The sequence below is a fragment of the Dendrobates tinctorius genome, unplaced genomic scaffold, assembly GCF_039654945.1.
Source record: "Dendrobates tinctorius isolate UK_male_01 unplaced genomic scaffold, ASM3965494v1 ptg000014l, whole genome shotgun sequence".
Classification (NCBI taxonomy): Eukaryota; Metazoa; Chordata; class Amphibia; order Anura; family Dendrobatidae; genus Dendrobates; species Dendrobates tinctorius.
Genome location: NW_027361682.1, coordinates 9,653,224 through 9,669,627, shown reverse-complemented (window position 1 = coordinate 9,669,627; position 16,404 = coordinate 9,653,224). Strand labels below are relative to the sequence as shown.

The 16,404-nt window shown below is 55.8% G+C and overlaps 1 long non-coding RNA gene across 1 annotated transcript; it reads right to left on the bottom strand.

The window, feature by feature from the left end:
• Positions 1 to 318: 318 nt before the first annotated feature.
• LOC141071298 (uncharacterized) lies at positions 319 to 15,761 on the bottom strand. The gene is made up of 2 exons (XR_012226678.1): positions 15,081 to 15,761; positions 319 to 7,035 (listed from the first exon to the last, which is right to left on the bottom strand). It is a non-coding gene; the product is annotated as an uncharacterized lncRNA (long non-coding RNA).
• Positions 15,762 to 16,404: the final 643 nt, after the last annotated feature.

The window sequence follows — 16,404 nt, the reverse complement described above, 5'->3', positions numbered from 1 at the left end:
CGACATGCCAGAGCCCCGATACTTCCACGTTTCCCTGTGCGTGTGCAGTGGACTCCGCTAATTTGTCCACTCACGCAGCACCGCTAGGCACTGGAGACACCTGCAGCAGCGGGCAGCAGGCAGCGGGCAGCAGCCACCGGGCCCCCCCCCCCCAGCCTTCAGCCTACACCCACAATATCAGTAAGGCATGTACGCTTTATAAGACGCACCCGAATTTTCCCAACTTGAGGAAAAAAGTGCGCCTTACAAAGCGAAAAACACGGAAATCCACTAATGTCACACCGAGCTTTATCATTCTAGAAATGAAAATTCAACTCATATCTGTCAAACTATTTTATTACAAGTCAAATAGAACTAAAATATATAAATATATGTATACATACACATGAATGATAATTAGTTTTAGAAATCAAAACAATGAATTAAGGCACATTAAAGATTAATGACAAAAAAAAACAAAAAAACATTTTGCACCAAAGTCCCCGGGCACTTCAGCTGCAAAAATAGGGATTTTTGTGTACTCACCAAAAATCCTTTTCTCCGAGCCAATCATTTGGGGGACACAGACAGTGGGTGTTATGCTGCTTGCCAATAGGAGGACACTAAGTAAACCAGAAAAAAAGTTAGCTCCTCCCCTGCAGTATACACCCTCTCGCTGGATGAGATTTCACCAGTTCAGTGAAAAAAAGCAGGAGCATAAACAGTGAACAATAACCATAACTATGTCAAAACCTAAGAATGCTACAGTGAGCCAATAGGCTAAACAGGGTGGGTGCTGTGTCCCAAATAACTGGCTCAGAGAAATGGATTTTACGGTGAGTACATAAAAATCCCTATTTCTCCTACGCCTCATTGGGGACACAGACAGTGGGAAGTCCTAAAGCAGTCCCTGGGTGGGGAGCATACATCTGATAATACCCCATGTACCAGAGTCAACACTGTGGTAATGCCGATTGCAAGATGCGTCTGCCGAGAGCTGCATCTGCAGAGGCCTGAGAATGAATTTGGTAATGTTTTGTAAAAGTATGCAGACTGGACCAAGTCGCAGCCTTGCAGACCTGTTCTGCCAAGGCCTGGTGCCGAATGGCCCAAGAGGCGCCCACTGAGCGGGTAGAGTGTACCTTAATCCCTGCTGGGACAGGCGCGTTCCTGACACGGTAGGATTCCTGAATCACCAAACGAATCCACCTCGCTAGCATTGCTTTTGAAGTGGCTAGACCCTTCCTATGCCCCTCTGGAAGTATGAACAGGGCATCTGACTTGCGGAATGGAGCTGTCCGCGAGATGTACCGTCTCAGAGCCCTAACCACATCCAGGGTGTGGAGGGCCTTCTCAATGCGATGGACTGGTGCCGGTCAAAAGGCAAAACAATTTCCTCATTGTGATGGAAAGAGGAGACTACTTTGGGCAGGAAGAACGGGGACGTCATGAGAACTGCCTTGTCCTGATGAAAATTCAGGAACGGAGGACGGCAGGACAGGGCCGCCAATTCCGAAACTCGTCTAATTGACGTAATTGCCACTAGAAAGACCACCTTCCAAGAGAGAATGGTCAGTGGCACGTCCTGCAGCGGTTCAAATGGAGCCTCTTGTAAGAACCAGGTTAAGGTCCCATGATTCTAATGGCCTTCTATAAAGGAGGCCCCACATGGGAAACTCCCTGAACAAACGTCTTGACCTGAAGTTTGGTGACAATTTTGCGTTGGAATAGCACTGACAAGGCCGAAATTTGGCCCTTGAGCGAGCTAAGCGGGAGGCCTGACTTTAATACGGATTGAAGGAATGCCAATATGGCCGGAATGGAAAACACTAGAGGGGATCGACCATGATCCTTGCACCACGAAAAGAAGGTTTTCCAGGTGCGGTGATAGATGCGCATGGACACGGGCTTCCTAGCACTAATCATGGTGGAAATTACGTCGTGAGAGAACCCAGCCTGTGCTAAAATCCAGGAATCAATGGCCACGCCGTCAAAGACAGGGCCCCATAGTCCTGGTGGTAAATCAAGCCCTGTGAGTAGATCCATGCGATCTGGAAGTCGCCAGGGGACGTCGGCGACTAGTTGCATTAGTTCAGCGTACAATGATCGGCGCGGCCAATCTGGCACGACTACTGGTACTCCCTCCATTCTGATCTTCTTGATGACCCTCGGAAGCAAGGGAAGAGGGGGAAAGATGTACGGGAGCTGGAACCGGTGCCACGGTAGAACTAGGGCATCCGCTCCGATGGTGCATGGATCGCACGATCGGACAATGAATCGAGGAACCTTGTTGTTTAGTCTTGAGGCCATGAGATCCACATCTGGAGTCCCCCACTGATGACATCTGCTGAAAGACTTCCGGATGAAGAGACCACTCTCCCGAGGCAAGGCCTTGGTGACTGAGAAAATCTGCCGCCCAATTCTTTACGCCCGGGATGTGGATTGCTAAGATGGGCGAATGGTTGGTCTCGGCCCAATGGAGGATGTGACTCTCTTCGTGCATGGCCATCCTGCTCAGAGTACCTCCCTGGCGGTTGATATAGGCTACAGTCGTGGCGTTGTCGGATTGGATCCTGATGGGGTGACCTGCGAGGAGATGGTGAAAACTCCGTAGAGCTAATCTGATCGCTTGTATCTCTAAAATGTTGATGGGGAGACGTGACTCTCGAGTTGACCAACGACCCTGTGCCGTGTGGTGACGAAAGACCGCACTCCAGCCTAGAAGACTTAAGTCGGTGGCTACTACCAACCATCTTACTGGGAGAAGAGACCTCCCTTGATTCAGGGAGGACTTCAGTGTCCACCACTTGAGGGCTTATGTGACCCGCAGGGACAGAAAGAAGGAACCAACGGTCCAGGGAGAACGGGTTCTTGTCCCAAGCTAACAGCAATGCATGTTGTAAGGGAGGGAGATGAAACTGTGCGAATGGGACTGCTTCAATCGCTGCCACCATCTTTCTGAGAACTCTTATGCTGAAACGAATGGTGAGATGTCGGTCGGGAAAAAGTCCGGAATGTGAAGGTAAGCGTCCTTGATGTCGATGGATGCTAGGAACTCTCCTTTTTCCATGGAAGCGACAACTGATCAGAGAGATTCCATTCGGAATCTCCGTACCTTGACAAACTGATTTAACAGTTTGAGATCCAAAATGGGCCACATCGTCCCATCCTTCTTTGGAACCACAAAAAGGTTTGAATAAAAACCCCTGAACCTTTCATGCTGAGGGACCGGAGTGATGATTCCGTTCCTTTGCAGAGCCTGAACAGCCCGAAGGAAGGCTCTTGTCTTTTTCTTGGGGGGGGGGGGTGTTTGGATGATGGGAAAAACCATGTTGGAGGGGAAGAAGAAAATTCTATCTTGTATCCGGAGGCCACCAGCTCCCTAACCCGCTTGCTGTTGACGACCGCGAGCCAGGTGTGACAGAAGGAAAGTAGACGACCGCCTACTTTGTCGGTGTCTGCCGAATACCGCAACAAGTCATTGCGTAGAAGATCTATGAGATCTGGCTCCCATAGATCCAGATGCCCTAGGCCTGGGCTTCCAAGAGCGGTTATGCAAAACACAAGCCGCGGAGACACCATCACATGTTTCTCAACGCAAGCAATGACTAGCCAGGTCTTTCCCCGGGAAGGAACAACCACGGGAAGGGCAGTCTCTTTGCATATTTCCCATAAGGGATGGGGGCATTGCTCTAGAATCACTGCGTTGAGAAACATGTGATGGTGTCTCCGCAGTGTTGGATGTTGATCTCCATGAGTTCATTCATCCTCATTTTTCACAGTCTTTTACTAGGCATTGCTCCTACTAGCCAGTTTCCTACTCCACACTGATGAGGGGCAATACCCCGAAACAGCTGTCTGTGGATGGATACCATGTTTTGGCATAGGTGGTTTCCTTTATTGGAGACTGCCCTTCCCGTGGTTGTTCCTTCCCGGGGAAAGACCTGGCTAGTCATTGCTTGCGTTGAGAAACATGTGATGGTGTCTCCGCGGCTTGTGTTTTGCATGTTTTTGCATATTTCCCATAAGGGCTGGGGGCATTGCTCTGGAATCACTGCGTTGAGAAACATGTGATGGTGTCTCCACAGTGTTGGATGTTGATCTCCATGAGTTCATTCATCCTCATTTTTCACAGACCAAGAGCGGTTAGACTTGGGATCCTCTGTTTCCGCGTGGGGACCGACCTGAACCGGAAGAGAAGGTAGAAGAGGACCAACTGGAGTTGTTGCGAAGAGATCAAAAACACGTCGGCTGTTGGTTCCGAAACGGCCGAACAGCCTTTTGTTGAGGAAGGAATTTACTTTTTCCCCCGGTAGTATCAGAAATGAGCTGGTCCAGTTTCTCTCCAAAAAGACGACCATTTTGATAGGGCAGAAGTCAACGATCTTTTAGATGTGACATCTGCCCGGCAGTTTGAGCAGCGCTATTGGCGGCATCTAAAGAAGAGTCCACTACAAAGTCCGCTGCGTGAATTATCTGCCTGGCGACACTGGCTGCCTCCGGGTGGAAGATTGGTGCCCTGGAAGGCTGGAATTAAGACTTATGTCCAAGCGGCCATTGCCTTCGTGACCCAAGTCGCCGTGAAAGATGGAAAAAGCGCCACTCCTGAAGGTTCAAAAACTGAGCGGGCAAGGTAGTCAATTTCACGATCGGAGGGGTTTCTGACTGAGGAGCCCTCAGAAACGGATAGGAGCGTCCACCGAAGGGGACTGTAACCAATCCTTCATTAGGTCTGGAACAAAAGGGTATTAGCCTCAGTAGACTTTTGCCCTGTGAACCGCTTATGTGGCCGATCCCTATGTTTCTGGACAATGTCCTTAAACTCCGGATGGCTGGTAAATAACCTGCATACACGTTTGGTTCTCTTAAATGAGATAGCGTGTGCTGGAGCGGGAATATTTTCCTCATCCAACTCCAGAATCCTGTTGACTGATTCTATAAGAGAATCAAGCAACTCTTGGTCATTTGGGGGATTCTGAGGGGCTTACGTGTCAGATTCGAATTCAGAGTCGTGCTCACTGCGAACATTAGGAGAGGGAGAGGGAGAGCGAGAGACAGAACTCACCGATGCGGAAGCGTGAGCGTGACTAGGGGACGCGTCATGGGTCCGCTTTCTAGAGACCTGACCATCCCTTGAACAAGTACGGCCCCTGCTGGTGGACGGTTCCCGGCCGTCGCCAGAGCCCTTCTTAGGAGGTAAAGACGCTTTCTGACTTAAAGAGGTCTCCCGGAGTGAGTCTATAGCCTGGGTCAGTGACTCCACCGACCGTGACAGGGACGCAGCCCACTCAGGGGGATTAAACACAGGAAGTCCGTCAGCAGCGACAGCGGCGAGGAATGTTTGAGCGCAGGCCGGGTCACAGCCCGTGCATAACGGATTAGTCTGGGCACTGAGCAAGGCATTCTTGCAAGTGGTACACAAGGTAAAAAACGCGGTGTGCTTCTTAGCAGCCCGTTTAGCCTCCTTAGATTGAGACATAGCGCTCCTGAAAGGGTTAAAAGCAGAGTCTGGTCTGCAGCTGCAGGGAATGTGCTGGGAACGGGTTAAGCTTTGTTCTGAGGGCAGATGCAGCTTACCCCGGTCCTATGCGGTGTCCACGGGAGGAATAGCGGTGGCCCAGTGGTGTCACCCGATATCAGGCAGAGTGCGCGCCTCACACTCCGAGTCAAGAGAAGGCTGAAGTAAATGACATGGCCCCCGAGACTAGGATTGCGCGTCTCGTAAGGGACGAGAGGCGCCAAGGAGGGGGGATGGCAGCGCTAGCGTGGACGGCGCTATTCAAATTGCGGCCTAGTAGGCCAGAAAAGCCAGGGACTAAACTTTTTGCCTACCCACGGTAAGCGCCGAGAGCGGGGGGAGGGGGTCTTCGCCTGTGCACCTCCACTGAGACAAAGTCAGCACCTCTCCCGGGAAACAGGAACCGACCCCATACCTCTACTCCAGTGCTCAGGCCGGCCGCGCTGTCCGGGACCACCCATGCAGGTCTTCTCATCCTCCTGGGCTGATGTAGCAGAGCTGGAGGCGTTCTTAAAGGGGTATGCTCAATCGATCCTCCCTATGGGCAGGGGGATGGAGAGCTATGGGGTTGATTCAGGGCATTCGGAAGCGCTGTTCCAGTCTTTTCCATTGCACTCCATGCTTCATCTGTTGTGCTCCAGAGCCCTCCTCATGCCCTCGTATCTGTGGATTACTGGGACAGTAAAGGAACCATCGCCAGAGGAATCAGCCCCGTTCGTCGCAGGAAAGTGTACGGGGAGGTATACTCCGCGTGCTTGCCTGTTGTTGGTTCGGGGGAGAGCGGGCCGTAGAAAGGAACAGTCGCCCCCTTCACTCCGTTAATTAACAAATAAAAATTTACAGAAAAATCAAAAGGGAAAATAAAAACAGTGGGGTCTGAAGCCAGATCCAAGTGCCTCCTACAGACACTAAGCAAGAACTTTGGAAATCTCATCCAGCGAGAAGGTGTATACTGCAGGGGAGGAGTTAAATTTTTTTCTGGTTTACTTAGTGTCCTCCTAGTGGCAAGCAGCATAACACCCACTGTCTGTGTCCCCCAATGAGGCGTAGGAGAAATTATATGGCGGTACTTAACACAAAATTCACTTCTCATTGAATACACTATAGGACACGAGCGTGGGTAAAGGGAAGGGGATCTAGGTGGGCCCTGTGCCATAGATAATACGTCCTAGGATGACCCAAAAAACATAAAACAAAGCCCCGAAAAAAAGACAGAGAAGCATCAAAGTACAGACAGTATGTAAGGCAAATATGGTAAAGGTGAGAACTAAATATTGGATAAAGGAAATCAAAAGGTGGTAGACCCCCACAGAACCAACCCTAGCAAGCCGTCGGAAGAGGGGAGGGTAATTTCAGAGATCTTAGACTCATCTATTGGACATCGGAGGGGCGCTGGGTCACACCTATCCTGGCAGAACAAGGATGGTGGAGACACCAGCACTGCACTTGGTGGAGAGATGACAAATGATGAATTGGCATCCAAAGAGGTCACTACTGTGGAGGGCACGGTGAGAGAAGATGGAGGAAACCCACAACACCTAGAAGAAAACAAAAGACATTTATGTAAGAAAAATCCTGCCTAAGTTGTACAAAAAGACATGGCCACCCCTTCCCAATATTCACACCGTGATCTAATGCCCATCAGCTAAAATGTACAACCTGAACATGAGGTTATTACTGTACATTCTGATCAGACTGTATGAAGCCCACTACCACATCACAGTAACCAAAACAGGGGGGCCCTAGCCTTAAAGGTGCAGCTCTGGGGGAAAACCTTGGTTACAGCGGCAGCGCACCCGGCAGGGCGAGCGGCAGCGCACTTCCTTCCCTAGGCAGACCCCGAGCACAAAGTCCCATGCAACCTACACCCAATTCCCCAGGCAGACTCCCAGCATGCAGTCCCATGCAAGCAACATCACCCCCTTCTCCCCAGGCAGACCCCTCCTTCAGCATGCACAAGCAGCCCCAAGCAAGCATCACCCCCATTTCCACAGGCAGTCCCCCCTCCAGCATGCACACGCAGCCCCATGCAAGCATCACCCTCTTCCCAGGCAGACCCCCCTCCAGTATGAACATGCAGCCCCATGCAAGCAACATCACCCTCTTCTCCCCAGGCAGACTCCCCTCCAGCATGCACATGCAGCCCCATGCAAGCAACATCACCCTCTTCTCCCCAGGCAGACTCCCCTCCAGCATGCACTTGCAGCCCCATGCAAGCAACATCACCCCCTTCTCCCAGGCAGACCCCCTCTAACATGCACATGCAGCCCCATGCAAGCAACATCACCCTCTTATCCCCAGGCAGACCCCCCTCCAGCATGCACATGCAGCCCCATGCAAGCAACATCACCCCCTTCTCCCCAGGAAGACCCCCCTCCAGCATGCACATGCAGCCCCATGCAAGCAACATCACCCCCTTCTCCCCAGGCAGACACCCCCTCAAGCATGCACATGCAGTCCCATGCAAGCAACATCACCCACTTCTCCCCAGGCAGACACCCCTCCAGCATGCAGCCCCATGCAAGCAACATCACCTGCTTCTCCCCAGGCAGAACCCCCCTCCAGCATGCACATGCAGCCCCATGCAAGCAACATCACCCCTTCTCCCCAGGCAGACCACCCAGCATGAACATGCAGCCCCATGCAAGCAGCATCACCCCCTTCTGCCCAGGCAGACCCCCCCCTCCAGCATGCACACGCATCCCCATGCAAGCAACATCACCCCCTTCTCCCCAGGCAGACCCCCCAGCATGCACATGCAGCCCCATGCAAGCAACATCACCCTCTTCTCCCCAGGCAGACTCCCCTCCAGCATGCACATGCAGTCCCATGCAAGCATCACCCCCTTCTCCCCAGGAAGACCCCCCCTCCAGTATGCACATGCAGCCCCATCACCCCATTCTGCCTAGGCAGACCCCCCTCCAGTATGCACATGCAGCCCCATCACCCCATTCTGCCTAGGCAGACCCCCCTCCAGTATGCACATGCAGCCCCATCACCCCATTCTGCCTAGGCAGACCCCCCTCCAGTATGCACATGCAGCCCCATGCAAGCAACATCACCCCCTTCTCCCCAGGCAGACCCTCCTCCAGCATGCAGCCCCATGCAAGCAACATCACCCCCTTCTCCCCAGGCAGACCCTCCTCCAGCATGCAGCCCCATGCAAGCAACATCACCCCCTTCTCCCCAGGCAGACCCCCCTCCAGCATGCAGCCCCATGCAAGCAACATCACTCCCTTCTCCCCAGGCCGACCCCCCCTCAAGCATGCACATGCAGTCCCATGCAAGCAACATAACCCTCTTCTCCCCAGGCAGACCCCCCCTCCAGCATGCACATGCAGCCCCAGGCAAGCATCACCCCCTTCTCCCCAGGCAGACCACCCAGCATGCACATGCAGCCCCATGCAAGCAACATCACCCCCTTCTCCCTAGGCAGACCCCCCTCCAGCATGCAGCCCCATGCAAGCAACATCACCCGTTTCTCCCCAGGCTGACCCCCCCTGAAGCATGTACATGCAGTCCCATGCAAGCATCACCCCCTTCTCCCCAGGAAGACCCCCCCTCCAGTATGCACATGCAGTCCCATGCAAGCAACATCACCTCCTTCTCCCCAGGAAGACCCCCCTCCAGTATGCACATGCAGCCCCATCACCCCCTTCTGCCTAGGCAGACCCTCCTCCAGCATGCAGCCCCATGCAAGCATCACCCCCTTCTCCCCAGGCAGACCCCCCTCCAGTATGCAGCAAAATGCAAGCAACATCACCCCCTTCTCCCCAGGCAGACCCCCCTCTAGCATGCAGCCCCATGCAAGCAACATCACCCCCTTCTCCCCAGGCAGACCCCCCTCCATTATGCAGCAACATGCAAGCAACATCACTCCCTTCTCCCCAGGCCGACCCCCCTCAAGCATGCACATGCAGTCCCATGCAAGCAACATAACCCCCTTCTCCCCAGGCAGACCCCCCCTCCAGCATGAACATGCAGCCCCATGCAAGCATAACCCCCTTCTCCCCAGGCAGACCACCCAGCATGCACATGCAGCCCCATGCAAGTATCACCCCCTTCTCCCTAGGCAGACCCCCCTCCAGCATGCAGCCCCATGCAAGCAACATCACCCGCTTCTCCCCAGGCAGACCCCCCTCAAGCATGCACATGCAGTCCCATGCAAGCATCACCCCCTTCTCCCCAGGCAGACCCTCCTCCAGTATGCACATGCAGCCCCATGCAAGCAACATCACCCCCTTCTCCCCAGGCAGACCCTCCTCCAGCATGCAGCCCCATACAAGCAACATCACCCCCTTCTCCCCAGGAAGACCCTCCTCCAGCATGCAGCCCCATGCAAGCAACATCTCCCCCTTCTTCCCAGGCAGACCTCCTCCAGCATGCAGCCCCATGCAAGCAACATCTCCCCCTTCTCCCCAGGCAGACCCTCCTCCAGCATGCAGCCCCATGCAAGCAACATCTCCCCCTTCTCCCCAGGCAGACCCTCCTCCAGCATGCAGCCCCATGCAAGCAACATCTCCCCCTTCTCCCCAGGTAGACCCTCCTCCAGCATGCAGCCCCATGCAAGCAACATCACCCCCTTCTCCCCAGGCAGACCCACCTCCAGCATGCAGCCCCATGCAAGCAACATCACCCCCTTCTCCCCAGGCAGACCCCCCATCTAGCATGCAGCCCCATGCAAGCAACATCACCCCCTTCTCCCCAGGCAGACCCCCCTCTATTATGCAGCAACATGCAAGCAACATCACTCCCTTCTCCCCAGGCCGACCCCCCCCTCAAGCATGCACATGCAGTCCCATGCAAGCAACATAACCCTCTTCTCCCCAGGCAGACCCCCCCCTCCAGCATGCACATGCAGCCCCATGCAAGCATAACCCCATTCTCCCCAGGCAGACCACCCAGCATGCACATGCAGCCCCATGCAAGTATCACCCCCTTCTCCCTAGGCAGACCCCCCTCCAGCATGCTGCCCCATGCAAGCAACATCACCCGCTTCTCCCCAGGCAGACCCCCCTCAAGCATGCACATGCAGTCCCATGCAAGCATCACCCCCTTCTCCCCAGGCAGACCCTCCTCCAGTATGCACATGCAGCCCCATGCAAGCAACATCACCCCCTTCTCCCCAGGCAGACCCTCCTCCAGCATGCAGCCCCATGCAAGCAACATCACCCCCTTCTCCCCAGGCAGACCCTCCTCCAGCATGCAGCCCCATGCAAGCAACATCTCCCCCTTCTTCCCAGGCAGACCCTCCTCCAGCATGCAGCCCCATGCAAGCAACATCTCCCCCTTCTCCCGAGGCAGACCCTCCTCCAGCATGCATCCCCATGCAAGCAACATCACCCCCTTCTCCCCAGGCAGACCCACCTCCAGCCCCATGCAAGCAACATCACCCCCTTCTCCCCAGGCAGACCCCCCCCTCCAGCATGCAGCCCCATGCAAGCAACATCACCCCCTTCTCCCCAGGCAGACCCCCCTCCAGCATGCAGCCCCATGCAAGCAACATCACCCCCTTCTCCCCAGGCAGACCCCCCTCCAGCATGCACATGCAGCCCCATGCAAGCATCACCCCCTTCTCCCCAGGCAGACCCCCCTCCAGCATGCACATGCAGCCCCATGCAAGCATCACCCCCTTCTCCCCAGGCAGACCACCCAGCATGCACATGCAGCCCCATGCAAGCAACATCACCCCCTTCTCCCTAGGCAGACCCCCCCTCCAGCATGCAGCCCCATGCAAGCAACATCAACCGCTTCTCCCCAGGCTGACCCCCCCTGAAGCATGCACATGCAGTCCCATGCAAGCATCACCCCCTTCTCCCCAGGAAGACCCCCCTCCAGTGTGCACATGCAGTCCCATGCAAGCAACATCACCTCCTCCCCAGGAAGACCCCCCTCCAGTATGCACATGCAGCCCCATCACCCCCTCCTGCCTAGGCAGACCTCCCTCCAGTATGCACATGCAGCCCCATGCAAGCAACATAACCCCCTTCTCCCCAGGCAGACCCCCCCTCCAGCATGCACATGCAGCTCCATGCAAGCATCACCCCCTTCTCCACAGGCAGACCACCCAGCATGCACATGCAGCCCCATGCAAGCAACATCACCCCCTTCTCCCTAGGCAGACCCCCCTCCAGCATGCAGCCCCATGCAAGCAACATCACCCCCTTCTCCCCAGGCAGCCCCCCCTCAAGCATGCACATGCAGTCCCATGCAAGCATCACCCCCTTCTGCCTAGGCAGACCCCCCTCCAGTATGCACATGCAGCCCCATGCAAGCAACATCACCCCCTTCTCCCCAGGCAGCCCCCCCTCAAGCATGCACATGCAGCCCCATGCAAGCAACATCTCCCTTCTCCCCAGGCAGACCCTCCTCCAGCATGCAGCCCCATGCAAGCAACATCTCCCCCTTCTCCCCAGGCAGACCCTCCTCCAGCATGCAGCCCCATGCAAGCAACATCTCCCCCTTCTCCCCAGGCAGACCCTCCTCCAGCATGCAGCCCCATGCAAGCAACATCTCCCCCTTCTCCCCAGGCAGACCCTCCTCCAGCATGCAGCCCCATGCAAGCAACATCTCCCCCTTCTCCCCAGGCAGACCCTCCTCCAGCATGCAGCCCCATGCAAGCAACATCTCCCCCTTCTCCCCAGGCAGACCCTCCTCCAGCATGCAGCCCCATGCAAGCAACATCTCCCCCTTCTCCCCAGGCAGACCCTCCTCCAGCATGCAGCCCCATGCAAGCAACATCTCCCCCTTCTCCCCAGGCAGACCCTCCTCCAGCATGCAGCCCCATGCAAGCAACATCTCCCCCTTCTCCCCAGGCAGACCCTCCTCCAGCATGCAGCCCCATGCAAGCAACATCTCCCCCTTCTCCCCAGGCAGACCCTCCTCCAGCATGCAGCCCCATGCAAGCAACATCTCCCCAGGCAGACCCTCCTCCAGAATGCAGCCCCATGCAAGCAACATCTCCCCAGGCAGACCCTCCTCCAGAATGCAGCCCCATGCAAGCAACATCTCCCCAGGCAGACCCTCCTCCAGAATGCAGCCCCATGCAAGCAACATCTCCCCCTTCTCCCCAGGCAGACCCTCCTCCAGCATGCAGCCCCATGCAAGCAACATCACCCCCTTCTCCCCAGGCAGACCCACCTCCAGCATGCAGCCCCATGCAAGCAACATCACCCCCTTCTCCCCAGGCAGACCACCCAGCATGCACATGCAGCCCCATGGAAGCATCACCCCCTCCTGCCCAGGCAGACCCCCCCTCCAGCATGCACAAGCAGCCCCATGTAAGCAACATCACCCTTCTCCCCAAGCAGGCCCCCCTCCAGCATGCACATGCAGCCCCATGCAAGCAACATCACCCTTCTCCCCAAGCAGGCCCCCCTCCAGCATGCACATGCAGCCCCATGCAAGCAACACCACCCCCTTCTTCCCAGGCAGACCACTCAGCATGCACATGCAGCCCCATGCAAGCATCACCCCCTTCTTCCCAGGCAGACCCCCCTCCAGCATGCACAAGCAGCCCCATGCAAGCAACATCACCCTTCTCCCCAAGCAGACCCCCCTCCAGCATGCGTATGCAGCCCCATGCAAGCATCACCCCCTCCTGCCCAGGCAGACCCCCCCTCCAGCATGCACAAGCAGCCCCATGCAAGCATCACCCTTCTTCCCAGGCAGACCACTCAGCATGCACATGCAGCCCCATGCAAGCATCACCCCCTTCTTCCCAGGCAGACCCCCCTCCAGCATGCACAAGCAGCCCCATGCAAGCAACATCACCCTTCTCCCCAAGCAGACCCCCCTCCAGCATGCGCATGCAGCCCCATGCAAGCATCACCCCCTCCTGCCCAGGCAGACCCCCCCTCCAGCATGCACAAGCAGCCCCATGCAAGCATCACCCTTCTCCCCAAGCAGACCCCCCTCCAGCATGCACATGCAGCCCCATTCAAGCAACATCACCCCCTTCTTCCCAGGCAGACCCCCCCCCTCCAGCATGCACATGCAGCCCCATGCAAGCAACACCACCCCCTTCTTCCCAGGCAGACCACCCAGCATGCACATGCAGCCCCATGCAAGCAACACCACCCCCTTCTTCCCAGGCAGACCACCCAGCATGCACATGCAGCCCCATGCAAGCAACACCACCCCCTTCTTCCCAGGCAGACCACCCAGCATGCACATGCAGCCCCATGCAAGCAACACCACCCCCTTCTTCCCAGGCAGACCCCCCTCCAGCATGCACATGCAGCCCCATGCAAGCAACACCACCCCCATTTTCCCAGGCAGACCACTCAGCATGCACATGCAGCCCCATGCAAGCATCACCCCCTTCTTCCCAGGCAGACCCCCCTCCAGCATGCACAAGCAGCCCCATGCAAGCAACATCACCCTTCTCCCCAAGCAGACCCCCCTCCAGCATGCGCATGCAGCCCCATGTAAGCATCACCCCCTCCTGCCCAGGCAGACCCCCCTCCAGCATGCACAAGCAGCCCCATGCAAGCATCACCCTTCTCCCCAAGCAGACCCCCCTCCAGCATGCACATGCAGCCCCATGCAAGCAACACCACCCCCTTCTTCCCAGGCAGACCCCCCCCTCCAGCATGCACATGCAGCCCCATGCAAGCAACACCACCCCCTTCTTCCCAGGCAGACCACCCAGCATGCACATGCAGCCCCATGCAAGCAACACCACCCCCTTCTTCCCAGGCAGACCCCCCAGCATGCACATGCAGCCCCATGCAAGCAACACCACCCCCTTCTTCCCAGGCAGACCCCCCTCCAGCATGCACATGCAGCCCCATGCAAGCAACACCACCCCCATTTTCCCAGGCAGACCACTCAGCATGCACATGCAGCCCCATGCAAGCATCACCCCCTTCTTCCCAGGCAGACCCCCCTCCAGCATGCACAAGCAGCCCCATGCAAGCAACATCACCCTTCTCCCCAAGCAGACCCCCCTCCAGCATGCGCATGCAGCCCCATGCAAGCATCACCCCCTCCTGCCCAGGCAGACCCCCCCTCCAGCATGCACAAGCAGCCCCATGCAAGCATCACCCTTCTTCCCAGGCAGACCACTCAGCATGCACATGCAGCCCCATGCAAGCATCACCCCCTTCTTCCCAGGCAGACCCCCCTCCAGCATGCACAAGCAGCCCCATGCAAGCAACATCACCCTTCTCACCAAGCAGACCCCCCTCCAGCATGCGCATGCAGCCCCATGCAAGCATCACCCCCTCCTGCCCAGGCAGACCCCCCCTCCAGCATGCACAAGCAGCCCCATGCAAGCATCACCCTTCTCCCCAAGCAGACCCCCCTCCAGCATGCACATGCAGCCCCATTCAAGCAACATCACCCCCTTCTTCCCAGGCAGACCCCCCCCTCCAGCATGCACATGCAGCCCCATGCAAGCAACACCACCCCCTTCTTCCCAGGCAGACCACCCAGCATGCACATGCAGCCCCATGCAAGCAACACCACCCCCTTCTTCCCAGGCAGACCCCCCTCCAGCATGCACATGCAGCCCCATGCAAGCAACATCACCCCCTTCTGCCCAGGCAGACCCCCAGCTCGTGCATGAACATTCACTTACCTGATCTGTGACCCCAAAACACTCCAAATCCCGCTATGACATGTGCTCTATGGAGAATGACCCTCCAAATCCGCACAAAATGCTCCAGTTCCCGCCATGACACCCGCAGCTTCCTCTCTCTGCTCTGTTCTATGGAGGAAGAGGCGCCGCCCCTTCTGGTCACATGGGCATGACGTCAGCAGAGGTCCTTTAGCCGACTTGGATTTAGCCTCTACCAAACAAATACTCGCGGACCGGGCATGGGGCGCACAGTACGGGGCCTCACCGGGCAACTGCTCCCCCCAGGGGGGCCTCACACTCTCGGGCTCTGGTCGCTGCAGGATCGCGCACTCATCCCTGAACTACAGTGTACCAAGCACATTGTACACCACACATCCCCACCTGCAGAGCCGCACACCACATATATGGCTGCTCTGTGCGCACAGGACCTGTGATGAGGTCACAGGAGAGGTGGAGTCAGGGGTCACATGATCAGGGGCCTCAGTGTATGCAGGACTCTGCTGTGCTGGTTGGCATGGTGCTGGGTGAGGGGAAGTTTATGAGAGCAGAGCCATGTGTGTACGGAGCGGAGCCGTGTGTATATCTGAGGTCACTGACAGAGCGTCCTCCATTATACAGTGGTTACAAAAAGTATTTAGACTTCAAAAAAGTTCATTTTTTTTCTTATTAATGTACACTCTGCACCCCATCTTGACTGAAAAATAAAGAAATTTAGAAATTTTACAAATTTCTTAAGAAAAACTGAAATATCACATGGTCATAAGTATGCAGACCCTTTGCTCAGACACTCAGACATAAGTCACATGCTGTCCATTTCCTTGTGATCCTCCTTGAGATGGTTCTACTCCTTCATTGGAGTCCAACTGTGTTTAATTAAACTGATAGGACTTGATTTGTAAAGGCACACACCTGTCTATATAAGACCTCACAGGTGACAGTGCATGTCAGACCAAATGAGAATCATGAGGTCAAAGGAACTGGCCAAGGAGCTCAGAGACAGAATTGTGGCAAGGCACAGATCTGGCCAAGGTTACAAAAGAATTCCTGCAGTACTCAAGGTTCCTAAGAGGACAGTGGCCTCCATAATCCTTAAATGGAAGAAGTTTGGGACCACCAGAAGTCTTCCTAGACCTGGCCGTCCAGCCAAACTGAGCAATCATGGGAGAAGAGCCTTGGTGAGAGAGGTAAAGAAGAAACCCAAGACCACTGTGGCTGAGCTCCACAGATTCAGTAGTGAGATGGTAGAAAGTTCCACAAAGTCAACTATCACGGCTTATGTGGCAGGTGGGCGGAGTTATGGACTCCTGAGCACGTAAGCAATAGG